General features: G+C 38.3%; 1 long non-coding RNA gene across 2 annotated transcripts in view; it reads right to left on the bottom strand.

Annotated features, from left to right (window-relative positions):
- Positions 1–15,700, bottom strand: part of LOC131487135 (uncharacterized) — a 94,895-nt gene extending 79,195 nt beyond the window's left edge. Inside the window, exon 1 of one of the 2 annotated variants that reach the window (XR_009249625.1) lies at positions 15,506–15,700. This is a non-coding gene — a long non-coding RNA (uncharacterized LOC131487135). The other variant, XR_009249626.1, reaches the window with a different exon arrangement.
- Positions 15,701–15,946: the final 246 nt, after the last annotated feature.

The raw sequence follows: 15,946 nt of genomic DNA, 5'->3' as shown, positions 1-15,946 counted from the left end.
TGACTGGCATCCTTGTAACACCTTATAATAAGAGATTAAGGGGGTGCCTGGGTGGCTCAGTTTGTAAAGTGTCCAACACTTGATCTCAGCTCAGGTCATGATCTCTCAGTTTGTGAGACTGAGCCTTACTTAGTATTCTCTCTCCCTTGCTCTGACACTCCCCCACTCACACATTCTCTCTCTCTCTCTCTCTCTCTCTCTCTCTCTCTCTCTATATATATATATATATATATATATATATATATATCTCAAAATAAAAAAAAATAAACTTAAAAAAAATAAGAGAATAGGACACAGATGCAGTCTGAGAGCTAACAATGTGAGGACATAGAAGGCAGCCATCCACAAGCCAAACAGAGAGGCTTCAGAAGAAACCTAACCTGTGAATACCCTCATCTTTAATTTTTGGCCTCCAGAACTCAAGGGAAATACATTTCTGTTGTTTAAGAAACCCAGTCTGGGTATTTTGTTATGGCAACCCTAGAAAGCTAATACGATATCTTTTAAAAATGAAAACAGGGGCGCCTGGGTGGCTCAGTCGGTTGAGCGTCCGACTTCGGCTCAGGTCACGATCTTGCGGTCCGTGAGTTCGAGCCCCGCGTCAGGCTCTGGGCTGATGCTCAGAGCCTGGAGCCTGCTTCCGATTCTGTGTCTCCCTCTCTCTCTGCCCCTCTCCCGTTCATGCTCTGTCTCTCTCTCTGTCTCAAAAATAAATAAATGTTAAAAAAAAAAATTAAAAATATTTAAAACTATCTTCTAAAAAAAAATGAAAACAAAATACTTTTACAAAATATTTTTTAGAAAAATCTGAAATTCATTACTAGCAGACCCATACAATAAGAAATATTAAATAAGCAGAAGAAAATGAGGATAGATCAAAATATAGATCTTCACAAAGGAGTGAGGAACATTGGAAAGATTTACTACATGAGTAGATATGTAAGAGCTTTAAAAATTATTTAAATCTCCTTAAAATATTATGTAGTGGGGGAGAAATGGCAGTGTGTTACTGTAAGGTTCTTATACCATAGTAAAGTGGTATAATATGACTTTAATGATTCTGAACCCAATTTCAATGTGTTTGTGTGGAGTTTTCCCCATATCACTAAGAAATTCTACAACACCAGCTGGATGTCCTATAATCAACTCAATTCTGACGCTATCTACCTGGAGATAGTCCTACAAAACTGCCCCCAACATACATACATTTGAGATGCCATTCACAAGCCTAGGTTATCACCTACACTTCTGTTCAGCTGGTCATAGATTGGAGGTTCCAATGACTCCCTTCTTCAGTTCCACTAATTTGCTATTGTGGCTCACAGGATTCAGAGAAATATTTACTTACCAGATTACCAGTTTATTATAAAGGGATATAATTTAGGAACAACCGGATGGAAGAAATGCACAGGCAAGGTATGGAGAAAGGGTGAGTTTCCTTCCCACTCTCCCTGAATCTCTACATGTTCACCAACCTAGAAATTCGCCAAATCCTGTCCTTTTTTTTTTTTTAATGCAGGTTTCATTATATACGCGTGATTAATTAAATAATTGGCCATTGGTGACTTAATTCAATCTCCAGCCCCTCTCCCCTCCCTGGAAGTAAGGTGGTGAGATTCAAAGTTCCAACCAGCTAATCACCTGGGTGACTCAACTGGCAACCAGCCTGTATTCTTAGATGACTTATGGGCTTTCTAAAAGTCAACCTAATTAACATACCAAAAACACCTTTATCACTCTCATCAGTTAGGGTATTCCAAGGGTTTTAGGAGCTCTATACCAGAAATGAGGATGAAACCAACTATATATTTCTTTCTTTTTAATTCAACAATTAATAAACATAAAAATAAATAACATTAATAAAATATCAATTGAAGTAACCTGATCATCTTATTACATAACACTTGGAAAGTTCTTAATTCTGATTTTTATGTCATATTATATATTCAAACATAGAAGAAAAAAAACCTCAAAAATCACTTTAATAACTTAAAACAATATTAACACAAAAAATCATGTTAAACCTTTGAGTTATTTTCAATAACTTTCTTCTTCTTTCATAAAATGTGTATATGTTTTCATTATGGTAGACCTAAAAAAAGAACTAAGAATTCAAGCAATACCTCATTTTAGAGCTAGCTGAATAATTTCAAAAAGGTTTAATAATTCCTACTCATTATATCAAGGCATATGGGAATAACGAGCAGTGCTAGACATCTAAATTCCTTCGACTTTGCTCCATCCAAATATTCTCAGTTTATTTACTTTCCTTTTCCCTGATGGTTATAGATTTCCTTGCTTTCTCAACTAAAAAGCTTACCCAGCGCTAACTTTTCTAGCTTGTGTTTTTAATCATATTCTTTTTTAGCTGTTCTATTAGGCTTCAAAAAGTTCAAACCTCCCATAATTTAAAACCACCACCAAATACTACCATTAATAATAAATCTGCACCCCCCATTTTTCCTTTGTCCTCTAAAGGCAGTGCTCTCAAAGCCAGCCCTTTATTTAGGATATCTTTCTACCTGGAATGTCTTCCATACTGCCACTCATCAAGGCTCATCCTAAATATAACCTTCTCTCTTATTTGGTCATATATTCTTTCATAAAGGATGTTCACACTAATCATAGCAACCTAAAAATTCATGTTTAGCTCATTTTTTGGTACTTTTCCCTTTTTTAAATTTAAATTTTAGGGGCACCTGGGTGGCTCAGTCCGTTAAGCATCTGACTTTGGCTCAGGTCATGATCTCATGGCTCATGAGTTTAAGCCCCACTTCAGGCTCTGTGCTGACAGCTCAGAGCCTGGAGCCTGCTTCGGATTCTGTGTCTCCTTCTCACTCTCTGCCCCTCTCCCACTCACACTCTGTTTCTCTCTCAAAAAAAAAATAAACATTAAAATTTTTTTAAAATAAAATAAAAATTTAATTTTAGTTAGCTAACATGCAGTGCAATATTGGCTTCAGGAATAGAATTCAGTGATTCATCACTTACATACAACACCCAGTGCTCATCACAAGTGCCCTCCATAGTACCCATCACCCATCTAGCCCATGTCTCACCACCTCCCTCCATCAACCCATAATTTGTTCTCTATCATTAAGAGTCTCTTGTGGTTTGTTTCCCTCTCTTCTCTTTTTTCACCATTCCCATATGGTCACCTGTTTTGCTTCTTAAATTCCACATATGAGTGAAATCATATGGTATTTCTCTTTCTCTGATTGAGTTATATTGCTTAGCATGATACATCCTAGCTCCATCTACATCATTGCAAATGGCAAGATTTCATTCTGTTCGATAGCTGAATAATATTCTATTGTGTATGTATGCCACATCTTCTTTATCCATTCATCAGTCAATGGACATTTGGGCTCTCTCCATAGTTTGGGTATTGTTGATCATGCTGCAATAAACATTGGGGTGCATGTAACCCCTTCAAAAGGTACTTTTGTATCCTTTGAGTAAGTACCTAATAGTGCAATTGCTGGATCATAGGGTAGTTCTATTTTTAAATTTTGAGGAACCTCCATGCTGTTCTCCAGAGCGGCTGCATCAGTTTGCATTCCCACCAACAGTGCAAGAGGGTTCCCCTTTCTCCACATCCTTGCCAACACCTGTTGTTTCTTGTGTTGTTGATTTTAGCCATCTGACAGGTGTGAGATGGTATCTCATTGTGGTTTTGATTTGTATTTCCCTGATGATTAGTGATATTGAGCATCTTTTCATGTGTCTGTTGGCCATCTTGATGTCTTCTTTGGACAAGACCAACTATAAATTTCTTATTTAAAAATCACAATATCACAGACTTTAAGGTAATCTGTGATAAGTTAAATATATATAATACAAACACTAAAACAACCACCAAAATAACACATAAAAAAACAGTTCTAGCTATTTACAAAGTAAATAAATGGGATCATAAAAAATAATCCAAAATATGGCACACAAAAGGAAAAAAGAAACAAAGTACAGATGGCACAAATAGAAAACAGTAAGATGGTAGACTTAAATCTCATCATATAACTAATCATATTAAATATAAATGATCAAACATTCTAGTTGAAAGGCAGAGATTGTCTGGTTTTGATTAAAAAAAGAAAGAAGAGGGGCGCTTGGGTGGCGCAGTCGGTTAAGCGTCCGACTTCAGCCAGGTCACGATCTCGCGGTCTGTGAGTTCGAGCCCCGCGTCAGGCTCTGGGCTGATGGCTCGGAGCCTGGAGCCTGTTTCTGATTCTGTGTCTCCCTCTCTCTCTGCCCCTCCCCTGTTCATGCTCTGTCTCTCTCTGTCCCAAAAATAAATAAAAAACGTTGAAAAAAAAAATTAAAAAAAAAAAAAAAGAAGACCCAACCATATACAAGAAATATACTTTAAATGTAAATACACAAATAAATAAAAAGTAAAATAAAGGTATATCATGTTAATGCTATGCAAAAGAAATCTGTATGATATATTAATATCAGACAAAGTAGATTTCACAACAGAGTATTACCAGGGACAAAGGAGTTCATTTTATAATGGTAAAGGTTTAATTCATCATAAGGACATAACAATCCACACAAATGCTTGTATACAGAATAACAGAGCTATAAAACACATTAAGCAAAAACTGATAGAACTGCAAGAAGTAGACAAATTCATAACCTTAGTCAAAGATGTCAATCACCTATCTCAATAATTATTGCAACATGTAGATAGAAAATGAATAAAGATATAGAAGACTTGAAGATATTGAGAAGTCTCAATATATTTAAAAGTATTATTAATACCATATTTTTTCTAAGATCACAATAGAATTAAACTGGAAATCAATTATGATCTCTGGAAAAATTCCAAATATTAGGAAACTAACCGGTGCGTTTTTAAATAATGGATCAAAGAAGAAATCAAAATGGAAATTAGACATTACTTTAAACTGAATGAAAATAAACACAACATACTAAAAATTCATAAGATGCTGGTAAAGCAATACCTAGGGTGATAGTCATAACACCAAATATTTATACTAAAAAACACTAAAAGTCTCAAATCAATAACTTCAGCTTCCATATTAAGAAACTATTTTTTAAAAGATCAAATTAAACTCGAAGTAAGCAGATGAAAGGAAATAATAAAGAGCAAATGCAGAGATCAATGAAATAGAAAACAAAAGAATAACAGAGAAAAATCAATGAAATAAAAAGCTGGTTCTTTCAGATGATCAATAAATTGAAACTCTCTAGCCAGATTTATAAGGGAAAAAAATACACAAATTGCCAATATCAGGAATTAGAGAAGTAACATCACTCTAGAATCTATAGATATTAAAAGCATAATAAAGGACAAGCATAGTAAGTAAACAACATTATGCTAGTAAAGTCAACAACTTAGATAAAATAAAATTCCTTGAAAGACACAAACTATCAAGAAGATACAAAACATGAGAAGAAATAATCTAAGTAGTCCTATATCCATCAGAAAAATAAACTTATAGTTAAAAAACATTCCCATAAAGAAAACTCTAGGTCCAAATGGCTTGGCTGATGAATCATACCAAACATTTAAAGAAGTCATACCACCTCTACACAAACTCTTTCAGAAATTTAAAGAAAAAATATTTTAAAACATATCCATTTTGTTATTATTTTATTTTAAAGAGAGAGAGTGAGCAAGAGGGGGAGAGGGGCAAAGTGAGAGAGAGAGAGAATCCTAAGCAGTGTGGATCCCACAACCCTGGGATCATGACCTGAGCTGAAATCAAGAGTCAGATGTTCAACTGAGCCATCCATATACCCCAACACATCCATTTACCTTAATAATATATTATGTATAATTGTAATCAATACCCTTTCATTAACACATAACATGTACATGGGGGTAATAGAGCTCTGAAGAGACAACAAAGAAAAGTGGAGTTTGATGAAGAAGAAACGGGAGAAGATCCCAGACAAAGAGCTCTGCTACACAGGATAGAAGAGGATGCTCATAAGGGAGAGTTCCTCTCTCCAGATGCTCTCAACAACCCAGGAGCAAGAAACATTGCCTATGTTTCACTGAGGTTATACTAATATTTCCAGAGCACTACTGAGTAACAATTGTAGCCAATAGCAATGTTTCACTCTATATCAGCAACTACTACCATTTATTGAGGATCATCCATATGCTGGGTTCTATGCTGGAAATCTCTGTGAGTGATATTTCTTCCTATCCTTACAACCACCCTCTGTTTTAGGAACACCATCAAGTACAGCACACTCCTGCCAGGGTTCTGAGTTTTTTCACCAGTCAGGAGAAGCACAAGATGAAATAATGGAAGGCAAAGAAACCATGAGAAGAATCAGGTTAGATTTATCCATTGATGTAACCCATATGGCAAGCTCCTCCTTTCTTTCTTCCACAAATGATGTCTCTAACAACCTTTCTGGAAGGGAGAAATAGGCAGCAGTGAGGGGCGGGGAACAGGGATAGAATCCATCTTACTATGTCTCCAACTGGGCCATCATCCTCAGGGCATATCCTCATCACTTTGTGGTCTATAATGAAGTTGTTTCCTCAGCCTAGTAGATGAGCTCTGGTAATAACTCTTTTTCTATATTCCCACCTTCCTTTCATTGAATTCTGATGAAAAGTTATGCCAATCTTTATTGCTAAATCCACATGGGGTTGGAAAGGAATGATGAAAAAAATCGATTGCCTTTTCCCTGATCCAAGTTTCAGTTCTTTGAATAAAAGAATAAAGCTTTCTTGTCCAGAGCTTCTAAATATATGCCAATTTCCAACTTTTCCTTCTCTTTTCTTCTCATAGACCTTTCTCTTTTAAGCCACAAATACCTCTGTCTGACTCTCCCTTCAGAATAACCAATCCCTAGTACCCTTGTTGGGCATTAGAAATCCATAACTGCAGGCATTTGATAAGTGAAAATGGCTTTATCTGATTTAGCAGAACTGTTGGCTGAACTCTGGTCTTACCATCTTCTGGCTCTGCTAGGAAGTAAGGAAGTGGGAGAGGGAGCTTTGGGGCAGTGGAATGTTGGAAAGATAGAAAAACAGGGGGGAATTTTTCCACTCTGAGTGCAGCTATTTTTTCCCCTCAAAGCCATCTGAAATGAAACATTTTACCACCGCGAGGACTCATTTCCTTCTTCAGACTTTCCTATCTCCCATTAGAGAAGTTCAAATTCCTTCTTTTGGCCTATGTCTTAGAAAACAGTAACACAGCTGTGAATAGAGACTGCCCCTTTCCACCCTGGTTAAAGCTGTTCCGCAGCGTTCTCACACTGTCTGAGAATTAGGGCTCCATAACTTCATTTTGAACCCATGTTTCTCTTTTGAGTACTGGAGTGAGAAAGAAAGTACAGTTTTGATTCTCAATCAATACTACCTCTCAATTTGGATAAATTAAAGGCTCCAGCCAACAAGCAATTAATCACAAGATAACCTACAGTGAATGCTAACATATAGAGTGGAGAAGGGAGAAGATAACTGGTTATTAGCCACCTGTGTTACTGCTCCTACTGTTTCTGCAGGAACATTTAGAACATCTTGGTCCTATAGGTAGGAGGGAATGGAACACATATGAATGGAGGAAAAGGTTGCATGGAAATAAATGAAGATTACCTAAATGAGAACAAACAGAAGCTATTTATTCAGAGCTTGCTATAACAGAGGAGTCAGCCACCATCATTTGCCATTTGGTAGAGATTCAAAGGCAAGCAGGAAGCTTTACAGTAAAAAAAAAAAAAGGCATGAGGATCGCCTCATAAGCTCTGCTTGGAGTTTGTTAGCATAAGGAGCTGGATGCCAGCTAATTAGAAGTGGAACATGTTATATAATTGATTTGGAAAGCATATTTGGCTTTTAAGCTTGGTCTTGAGTTGAAAATAGGGGCAAAAAATCAGGAAACTGGCAAGGTCAGTTGGGAAATGGTGGAGTGGAAAGACCCTATGCTCACCTCATCCCATGGATACAACTAAATAACATTCGCATAAGCATAAACAACCCAGAAAATGACCTGAAGACTGGCAGAACAAATTCCACAACTAAAGGTAGAGAAGAAGCCACACTGAAGAAGGTGGAAAGAGTGAAGATGTGGTCTGGGAGTGAAAGGGACCATGGCCAACCATGGGGGGATGGAGCTGGTGGTGCAGAGAAGGGTGAAAAACAGACTTTCACACCAGGGAGTCCACAGATGAATAGGGAGGATGAACCCCCATAATATTTGCCTTTGAAAGTGAGAGGGGCCAAATCTCATGAGTTCTTACAATCAGCAGGACATAAAGCCTGGAATTTTAAAAATCAGTGGCTCTGCTCTGGGAGAACCTAGTAGGTGTTAGGAAGCAGAATCCCCCTGCCCTTAAAGAACCAGCATGACAAACAGCTCTTGCAGATATAGTGTAGAACCAGTACTTTGAAGAATGCCAGGGGCAGACAGGAGGGAAAAAGACTTGCCCATCTCAGAGCATGGCCTGGAGAGGCAAGGATCATGGGAGAGCCCTCCAGGAACAACGGAGCTAACAGGCGCAATTTCCCTCCCCACGCCCCATCTGTGGAACCAACACTGCCCCAACATTTGTTACCTAACTTGCTTACACCAAGTCCCAACCCCTGCAAGTTGAGAATAGTCTTAGGGAACTCAGTGAATCCATCAAGGTTAATACATTCCCATTATAGAGGTCTCAGAAGAAGAAGAGAGAAAAAGGAACAGAAAATTTATGTGAAGAAATAATAGCTGAAAACTTCCCTAATCTGGAGAAGGAAATAGATAGCCAGATCCAGGATGCACAGAGATCCCCACAAAAACTCAATACACCAAGACACATAGTAATCAAAATGGCAAAAAAGTAGTGATAAAAAAATTTTTTTAGGAGCGCCTGGCTGGCTCAGTTGGAAGAGCTTGTGACTCTCAATATTGGGGTTGTGAGTTCAAGCCCCACACTGGGTGTAGATACTACTTAAACAAAACAAAATGGCACCTGGGTGGCCCAGTCAGTTGGGCATCTGACTTTGGCTCAGGTCATGATCTCGCAGTTCATGAGTTTAAGCCCCACATGGGGTTCTGTGCTGACAGCTCAGAGCCTGGAGCTTGTTTTGGATTCTGTATCTCACTCTCTGCCTCTGCACCACTCACACTCTATCTGTCTCTCCCTCTCTCAAAAAATGAATAAACATTAAAAAGAAAAAAAAGTAAAAGTAGCCACAGAAAAGACAGTTGCATACAAGGGAAACCCCATAAGTCTGTCATCAGATTTTCCAACAGAAACTTTGCAGGCCAGGAGGGATTGGCAAGATACATTCAAAGTGCTGAAACAAAAGTCCAGGACCAGATGGCTTCACAGGTGAATTCTACTAAACATTTAAAGAAGAGATAATTCCTATTCTCAAGCTTTTCCAAAGAATACAAGAGAATGGAAAACTTCCGAATTTATTCTATGAAGCCAGTATCACCCTGATACCAAAACCAGATAAAGACACCACAAAAAAAGAAAACTACAGGCTAATATCTCTCATGAACATAGAAGCAAAATCCTCAACAAAATATTAGGAAACCAAATCCAACAATACATTACAAAAAATATACCAGCGTCAAGTGGGATTTATTCCCAGGATGCAAGCGTGGTTCAATATTCACAAAACAGTCAACACGATACATCACATCAATACTAGAGAGGATAAAAACCATATGATCATTTCATTAGATGCAGAAAAAGCATTTGACAAAGTACAACATTCATTCATGATAAAAACCCTCAAAAAGGAGGTCTAGAGGGGAAATACCTCAACATAATAAAGGTTATATATGAAAAAACCCACAGCCAACATTACACTCAATGGTGAAAAACTGAGAGCTTTTTTCCCTAAGGTCAGGAACAAGACAAGGATGTCCAATCTCACCACTTTTATTCAACATAGCACTGGATGTCCTAGCCACAGTCATCAGACACCATAATGAAATAAAGGGCATCCAAATTGGTAAGGAAGATGTAAAACTGCCATTATTTGCAGATGACATAATACTATATATAGAAAACCCAAAAGACTCCATCAAAAACTACTAGAACTGATAAATGAATTCAGTAAAGTTGCAGGATATAAAATAAATGTACAGAAATCTGTTGCATTCCTATACACTAATAATGAAGCAGCAGAAAGAGAAATTAAAAAACAATCCCATTTACAATTGCACCAAAACCAATAAATTATCTAGGAATAAACTTAACCAAAGAAGTCAAAGACCTGTACTCTGAAAACCATAAAACACTGATGAAAAAAATTCAAGACAATGCAAAGAACTAGAAAAATATTTCATGCTCATGAGTTGGAAGAAAAAATATTATTAAAATGTTTATACCGTCCAAAGAAATCTACAGATTTAATGCAATCTCTATCAAAATACCATCAGCATTTGTCACAGAACTAGAATGATCCTAAAATTTGTATGAAACCAATAAGGCCCCAAACAGCCAAAGCAATCTTGAAAAAGAAAAAACTGGGGGTATCACAGTACCAGATTTTAAGTTATATTACAAGGTAGTAGTAATTAAAACAGTATGGTATTGACATAAAAATAGACATAGAGAGCAATGACATAGAACATAAAACCCATAAATAAACCCACAAGTATGTGGCCAATCAATCTTCAACAAAAGAAGAATGAATATACAGTGGGGAAAAGACAGTCTCTTCAACAAGTGGTGCTGGGACAACTGGACAGCCGTTTGCAAAGGAATGAAACTGGACCACTATCTTTCACCATACCCCAAGATAAATTCAAAATAGATTAAAGACCTACATGTGAGATCTGAACCAAAAAAAAATCCTTGAAGAGAGCACTATTGGCCATAATAACATTTTTCTAGATATGTCTCCTGAGGCAAGGGAAATAAGAGCAAAAATAAACTACTGGGGCTACATAAAAATAAAATGTTTCTGCACAGTGATGGAAACAATAAAACTGAAAGGCAACCTACTGAATGGAAGAAGATATTTGCAAATGACCATATCTGATAAAGGGTTAGTATAGAAAACATATAAAGAACTGATACAACTCAATACCCAAAAACAAATAATTCAAAAAAAAAAAAAATAAGCAGAAGACATGAAAGACATTTGTCCAAAGAAGACATCCAGATGGCCAAGGAACACATGAAAAGATGCTTAACATCACTCATCATCAGGGAAATGCAAGTAAAAACTACAACAAGAAATCACCTTACACCTGTCAGAATGGTTAAAATCAACAACACAAGAAACAACAGATGTTGGCGAGGATGCGGAGAAAAAGGAACCCTCCTGCACTGTTGGTAGGAATGCAAAGTGATGCAGCCACTGTGGAAAAGAGTGTGGAGGTTCCTCAAAAAGTTAAAAATAGAACTACCCTATGATCCAGCCATCGACTACTGGGTATTTACCCAAAGAATGTGAAAACATGAATTCAAAGGGATACATGCACTCCTATGTTTATAGCAGCATTATTCACAATAGCCAAACTATGGAAGCAGCCCAAGTGTACATCAATTTGATGAATGAATAAAGAAGATGTAATATATTACTCAGAAAAATATTACTAAGCCATAAAAAAGAATGAAATCTTGCCATTTGCAATGATATGGATGGAGTTACAGAGTATAATGCTAAGTGAAGTAAGCCAGCCAAAGAAAGACCAATACCATATGATTTCACTCATATGTGAAATTTATGAAACAAAACAACTGAGCGAAGAAAAAAGAGGGAAATAGACCAAGAGACAAACCCAACCATAGAGAACAAACCGATGGTTACCAGACAGGCAGTGAGTTGGGGGATGGGTGCGATAGGGATGGGGATTAAGTACACTTACCATGATGAAATGAAATGAAGTGAAGTGAAGTGAAATGAAATGAAATGAAATGAAATGAAATGAAATGAAATGAAATGAAATGAAATGAAAAAAAATCAGGAAGCTGACAATTATTGACCAGGTCCTGACCATTCTGGGACAATTGCTGCAGAGGTTGTGGTTTAGCTTCTAGGCTGGTTATTACAGACTTGTTTTGTAATATATGGTCTGGTCATTGTCCATGTATGTATTTAGTCTCTCCATGCTTAACCACCATTTTTGGTCTGATCTTCCTATAGATACTCAGGAGACAGACTTTATGTCCTCAGGTCCTGGACCTCTGTGGAGGATTCCTATCATCAACTTTGTGTAGTTATTTACTGCTGTGTAATAAATTACCCCCCAAAAATTGTGGCTTAAAACAATATTCATTATCACAGTTTCTTTGGGTCAAGAATCCAGGTGTGGCTTAGCTGGTCCTCTGGTTTAGGGTCTCTTACAAGTATGCAATTAAGGTATCACCTGTGTCTTAGTCTATTAGGGTTGCTATATCAGGATACCACGGACTGTATGGCTTATAAACAACAGGAATTTATTTTTCACAGTTCCAGAGGCTGAGAAGCCCAAGATCAAGGTACAAACCCAAGATCATTTGATGTCTGGTAAGAATGTGCTCTCTGAGACAAATATCATATGACTTCACTCATAGGAGGAATTTAAGACACAAAACAGATGAACATAAGGGAAGGGAAGCAAAACTAATATAAAAACAAGGAGGGGGAAAACAAAGAGACTCTTAAATAGAACAAACTGAGGAGTGCTGGAGGGATTGTGGTGGTGGGGATGGGCCAAATGGGTAAGGGGCATTAAGGAAGACATTTGTTGAGATGAGCACTGTGTGTTATACATAGGGGATGAATCACTGGAATCTACTCCTGAAATCATTATGGCACTATATGCTAACTAACTTGGATGTAAATTAAAAATACATTAAAAAAAAAAAAAGAAAGAATGTGCTTTCTGGTTCATAGACTTAAGTCTTTTTGCTGTAACTTCACGTGGCAGAAGGGGTGAAGGATCTTTCTGGAGTCTCTTTTATAAGGGTACTAATCCCATTCATGAGTGGTCCATGATCTAATTACCTCCCAGAATCCCCACCTACTAATACCATTGCATTGGAGGTTTAGATTTCAACATATAAATTTGGAGGGGAGAGGATACAAATATTCAATCCTTAGCATCCCAGTTCTGTAGTCATCTTAAGCATCAACTAGGGAAAGATCCACTTCCAAGTCCACTCTCAACAATCCTGCTCACTTGGTTGTTGGCAGGATTCAGTTTTTTTGAGGCCTTATTGGACTGAGGGCTTCAGTTCCTCACCAGCTGTGGGCCAGCGGCGACTTTCAGTTCCTTGCCCCTTGTTTCTCTCCATGGGTCTCTGTAGCCCACAACATGGCAGTTTCTTTCATCAGAGCCAGGAAACCAAAAAGAGCCAGAGATAGAGAATGTGAGCAAGACAGAAGTCAGAGTCTTTTGCAACCTAATCTTAGAAGTGACATCCAACTTCTTTTGCCATATATTCTATTCATTAGAAGTGTCAACCTTAAATTGTCGGGAGGCAACAGTTAAGCAAAAGCATTTATTTGGGATCAAAGAATTGCAGTTCAGGATTTGGGTAGCAACCCAAACAGCAAAAGTCAGGGGCTTTTAAAGACAAAAAAAGGGAATGCTTGTATAAGTTGTTTACAAAGACTTTTGATTGGTGTTGGCAGCAGAAAACTAATCTTGGCCAAATATAATTGGTTGCTAAGGCTATCACTAAGCAAAAGTACAAAGACTTTTGATTGGTGTTGGCAGCAGAAAACTAATCTTGGCCAAATATAATTGGTTGCTAAGGCTATCACTAAGCAAAAGTTTGCTACTGTAGCAAGTGGCAAGCCTTCTTGCCTGCAGAGTTCTTGGAGTATTTGCACTTTGGCCCTGTTCAAAAGTTCATGGTTCCACCGGTAAGGATATGCATAAGGCCACCTCCTTAATGGCCTCCCAGCTCCACTTTAAACTCTCTTGACATAGGGGTGCCTGGGTGGCTCGGTTGGTTTTGTCCAACTCTTGATTTCCACTTAGGTCATGATCCTGTAGTTGGTGAGTTGAGCCCCTAGTCGGGCTCTGTGCTGATGGTGCAGAGCCTGAGTGGGATTCTCTGTCTCCCTCTCTCTCTGCCCCTCCCTCACGCACTCTCTTTCTCTCTCAAAAATAAACATTTAAAAAAATTAAAAATAAAATCCCTTGACATAAATGACTCCCATTTTATTTGACCTTTCTCAGAAGTAAAGTACGAGGTCCAGCTTACACTCAAGGATGGGGATGATGCAAGAGAGTGAGTATCAGGAGTGGGGATCATTGAGGGCCATCTTGCAAGCTATCACAAAACTCTGTCAAATCAAAATCAGATCCAGACTAGTAAGAGACTTCATTAGTAGGGATCATTGCAAGAGTGGGGAAGGATTATTGCAGTAAGGAGAACATTGATGGAAAGATCAGCAAGCATCTCAAGTTTGGGAAAAGTTTTCTTCTATAAAGTAGAGAATACAAGGCTATGGGATGAAAGGAACCAATATATGCATGGTTGTGTGGCAGTTCAGAGAATGTCTTACCCTGAGGCTGGCCTCTTTTCCAAGAGGACCCTTAAGGAAAGGCTATATGCTGGCCAAAGCTGAGGGTGGGCCCAGGTTCAATCCCCTGAGAGAACCAGAGAACTGTATCCTGGATTCAGTTAACAGCATTTTGTTCCTATTGATCAGTGGGGACAAAAACAGTTCATCCAATCATTGATGAGGCCAAGAATGGGAATTTGGATAATGAAAAGGCTACCCAGGAGCCTTATCTAACCCATATGGGAAGGGTACTTCTTTGCAGTAAGCCATTTCTTGGAACACAAAGGGCAAGGAGATTCCTTAAGCTTCCCTGTTTTCCCTGCTCAGCTCAAATTCAACAACATCATTTTCATTCCCATCCCTCTTGCTTCCAGCATGGGGGCGCTTCCACAGAAGCTGACCATCCTTGGTTTGGCTCTGCACCCCAGTTTTTCACCCAGTGGGCTGCCTTGGGCAGGATGAGGAAGAAGAGGGGCAAGAAGAGGAAAGGAAAGAATAGAAAACATTTACTAAGCAGTTGGAAGTGTCAGCAGTGTCCTAAATGCTTTCTCCACATTATCTCATAAACTTTCCATTTAGCCACTTCTGGTTCCTTCCCATTCCTTCCCTCAGGCCCCACCCTTGACACCCCCTCCCCCCCACCCACCCTCCAGTCATGAACTCAAATTGCCCCACACTACTCAAGATGCACTTGCCATTCACATGTTTCACTGCATTACTATTATTTATAAATAATTCCTAGACTGCAGGCTGAGTGACCCCTTCACTTTTGTGAGTTCCCTGGCCTTCCATTTTTTATCTGTAAAAACTGGGACTGGAGAAGTGAACACTGTGTTGGGTTTACAGAATCTTAGATTTTGTGTTTCTCAGGTGACCACAAACCACTGGAAAACAGCCAAGCAAAGTCTCAAATCCACCTCAGAGAAGGAAACTTTCCCAACAATAGTACTTACCAGGATCTTCTCTTTGTAACAGAATCTTCTGCAACATTCCGCCAAGGCCACACCTCCTCTGATCCCACCACAAATAGAGCTCCCTCCATCCCACAAACCCTTCTAATACCTGGCTGCTTAAGGAACGTCTTATCTTCTTTCCACAGAATTCTAGAACTCCTTGACATTCAAATAACTTCCTAGCTTCTCCAGCCATTCCCAATTTCCTGGCATCTACCATAGTATTTCGAATTCAACGTATCCAACAATGGAAGCCATTTCCTATAAGGAGGCCCAGAAAACACTGCGGATTAGAGGAAATACTGATTTGCCACAAAGGAAGGTAATTATATAAACAAAGCTAAGAGCTGCTTGGCCTTGAGGAGAATGACTCACACAACCTACAAAATCACTTGTTAGAATACAGAAGTGGAAAGTAAGCATACACTAAACCCTTCTGTTTTTTAGAGCAGTAAAAATCTATTGTGTTAGGAAATAGGCTTCTATAAAGATTAGCCCTTAGCTTCTACAACATCGGTATAGGCAAACCTTTTTTCATTGTGCTTTGCAA

The sequence above is a fragment of the Neofelis nebulosa genome, chromosome 10 (genome assembly GCF_028018385.1).
Source record: "Neofelis nebulosa isolate mNeoNeb1 chromosome 10, mNeoNeb1.pri, whole genome shotgun sequence".
Taxonomy (NCBI): Eukaryota; Metazoa; Chordata; class Mammalia; order Carnivora; family Felidae; genus Neofelis; species Neofelis nebulosa.
This window is presented reverse-complemented; position numbering and strand designations above follow the sequence as displayed.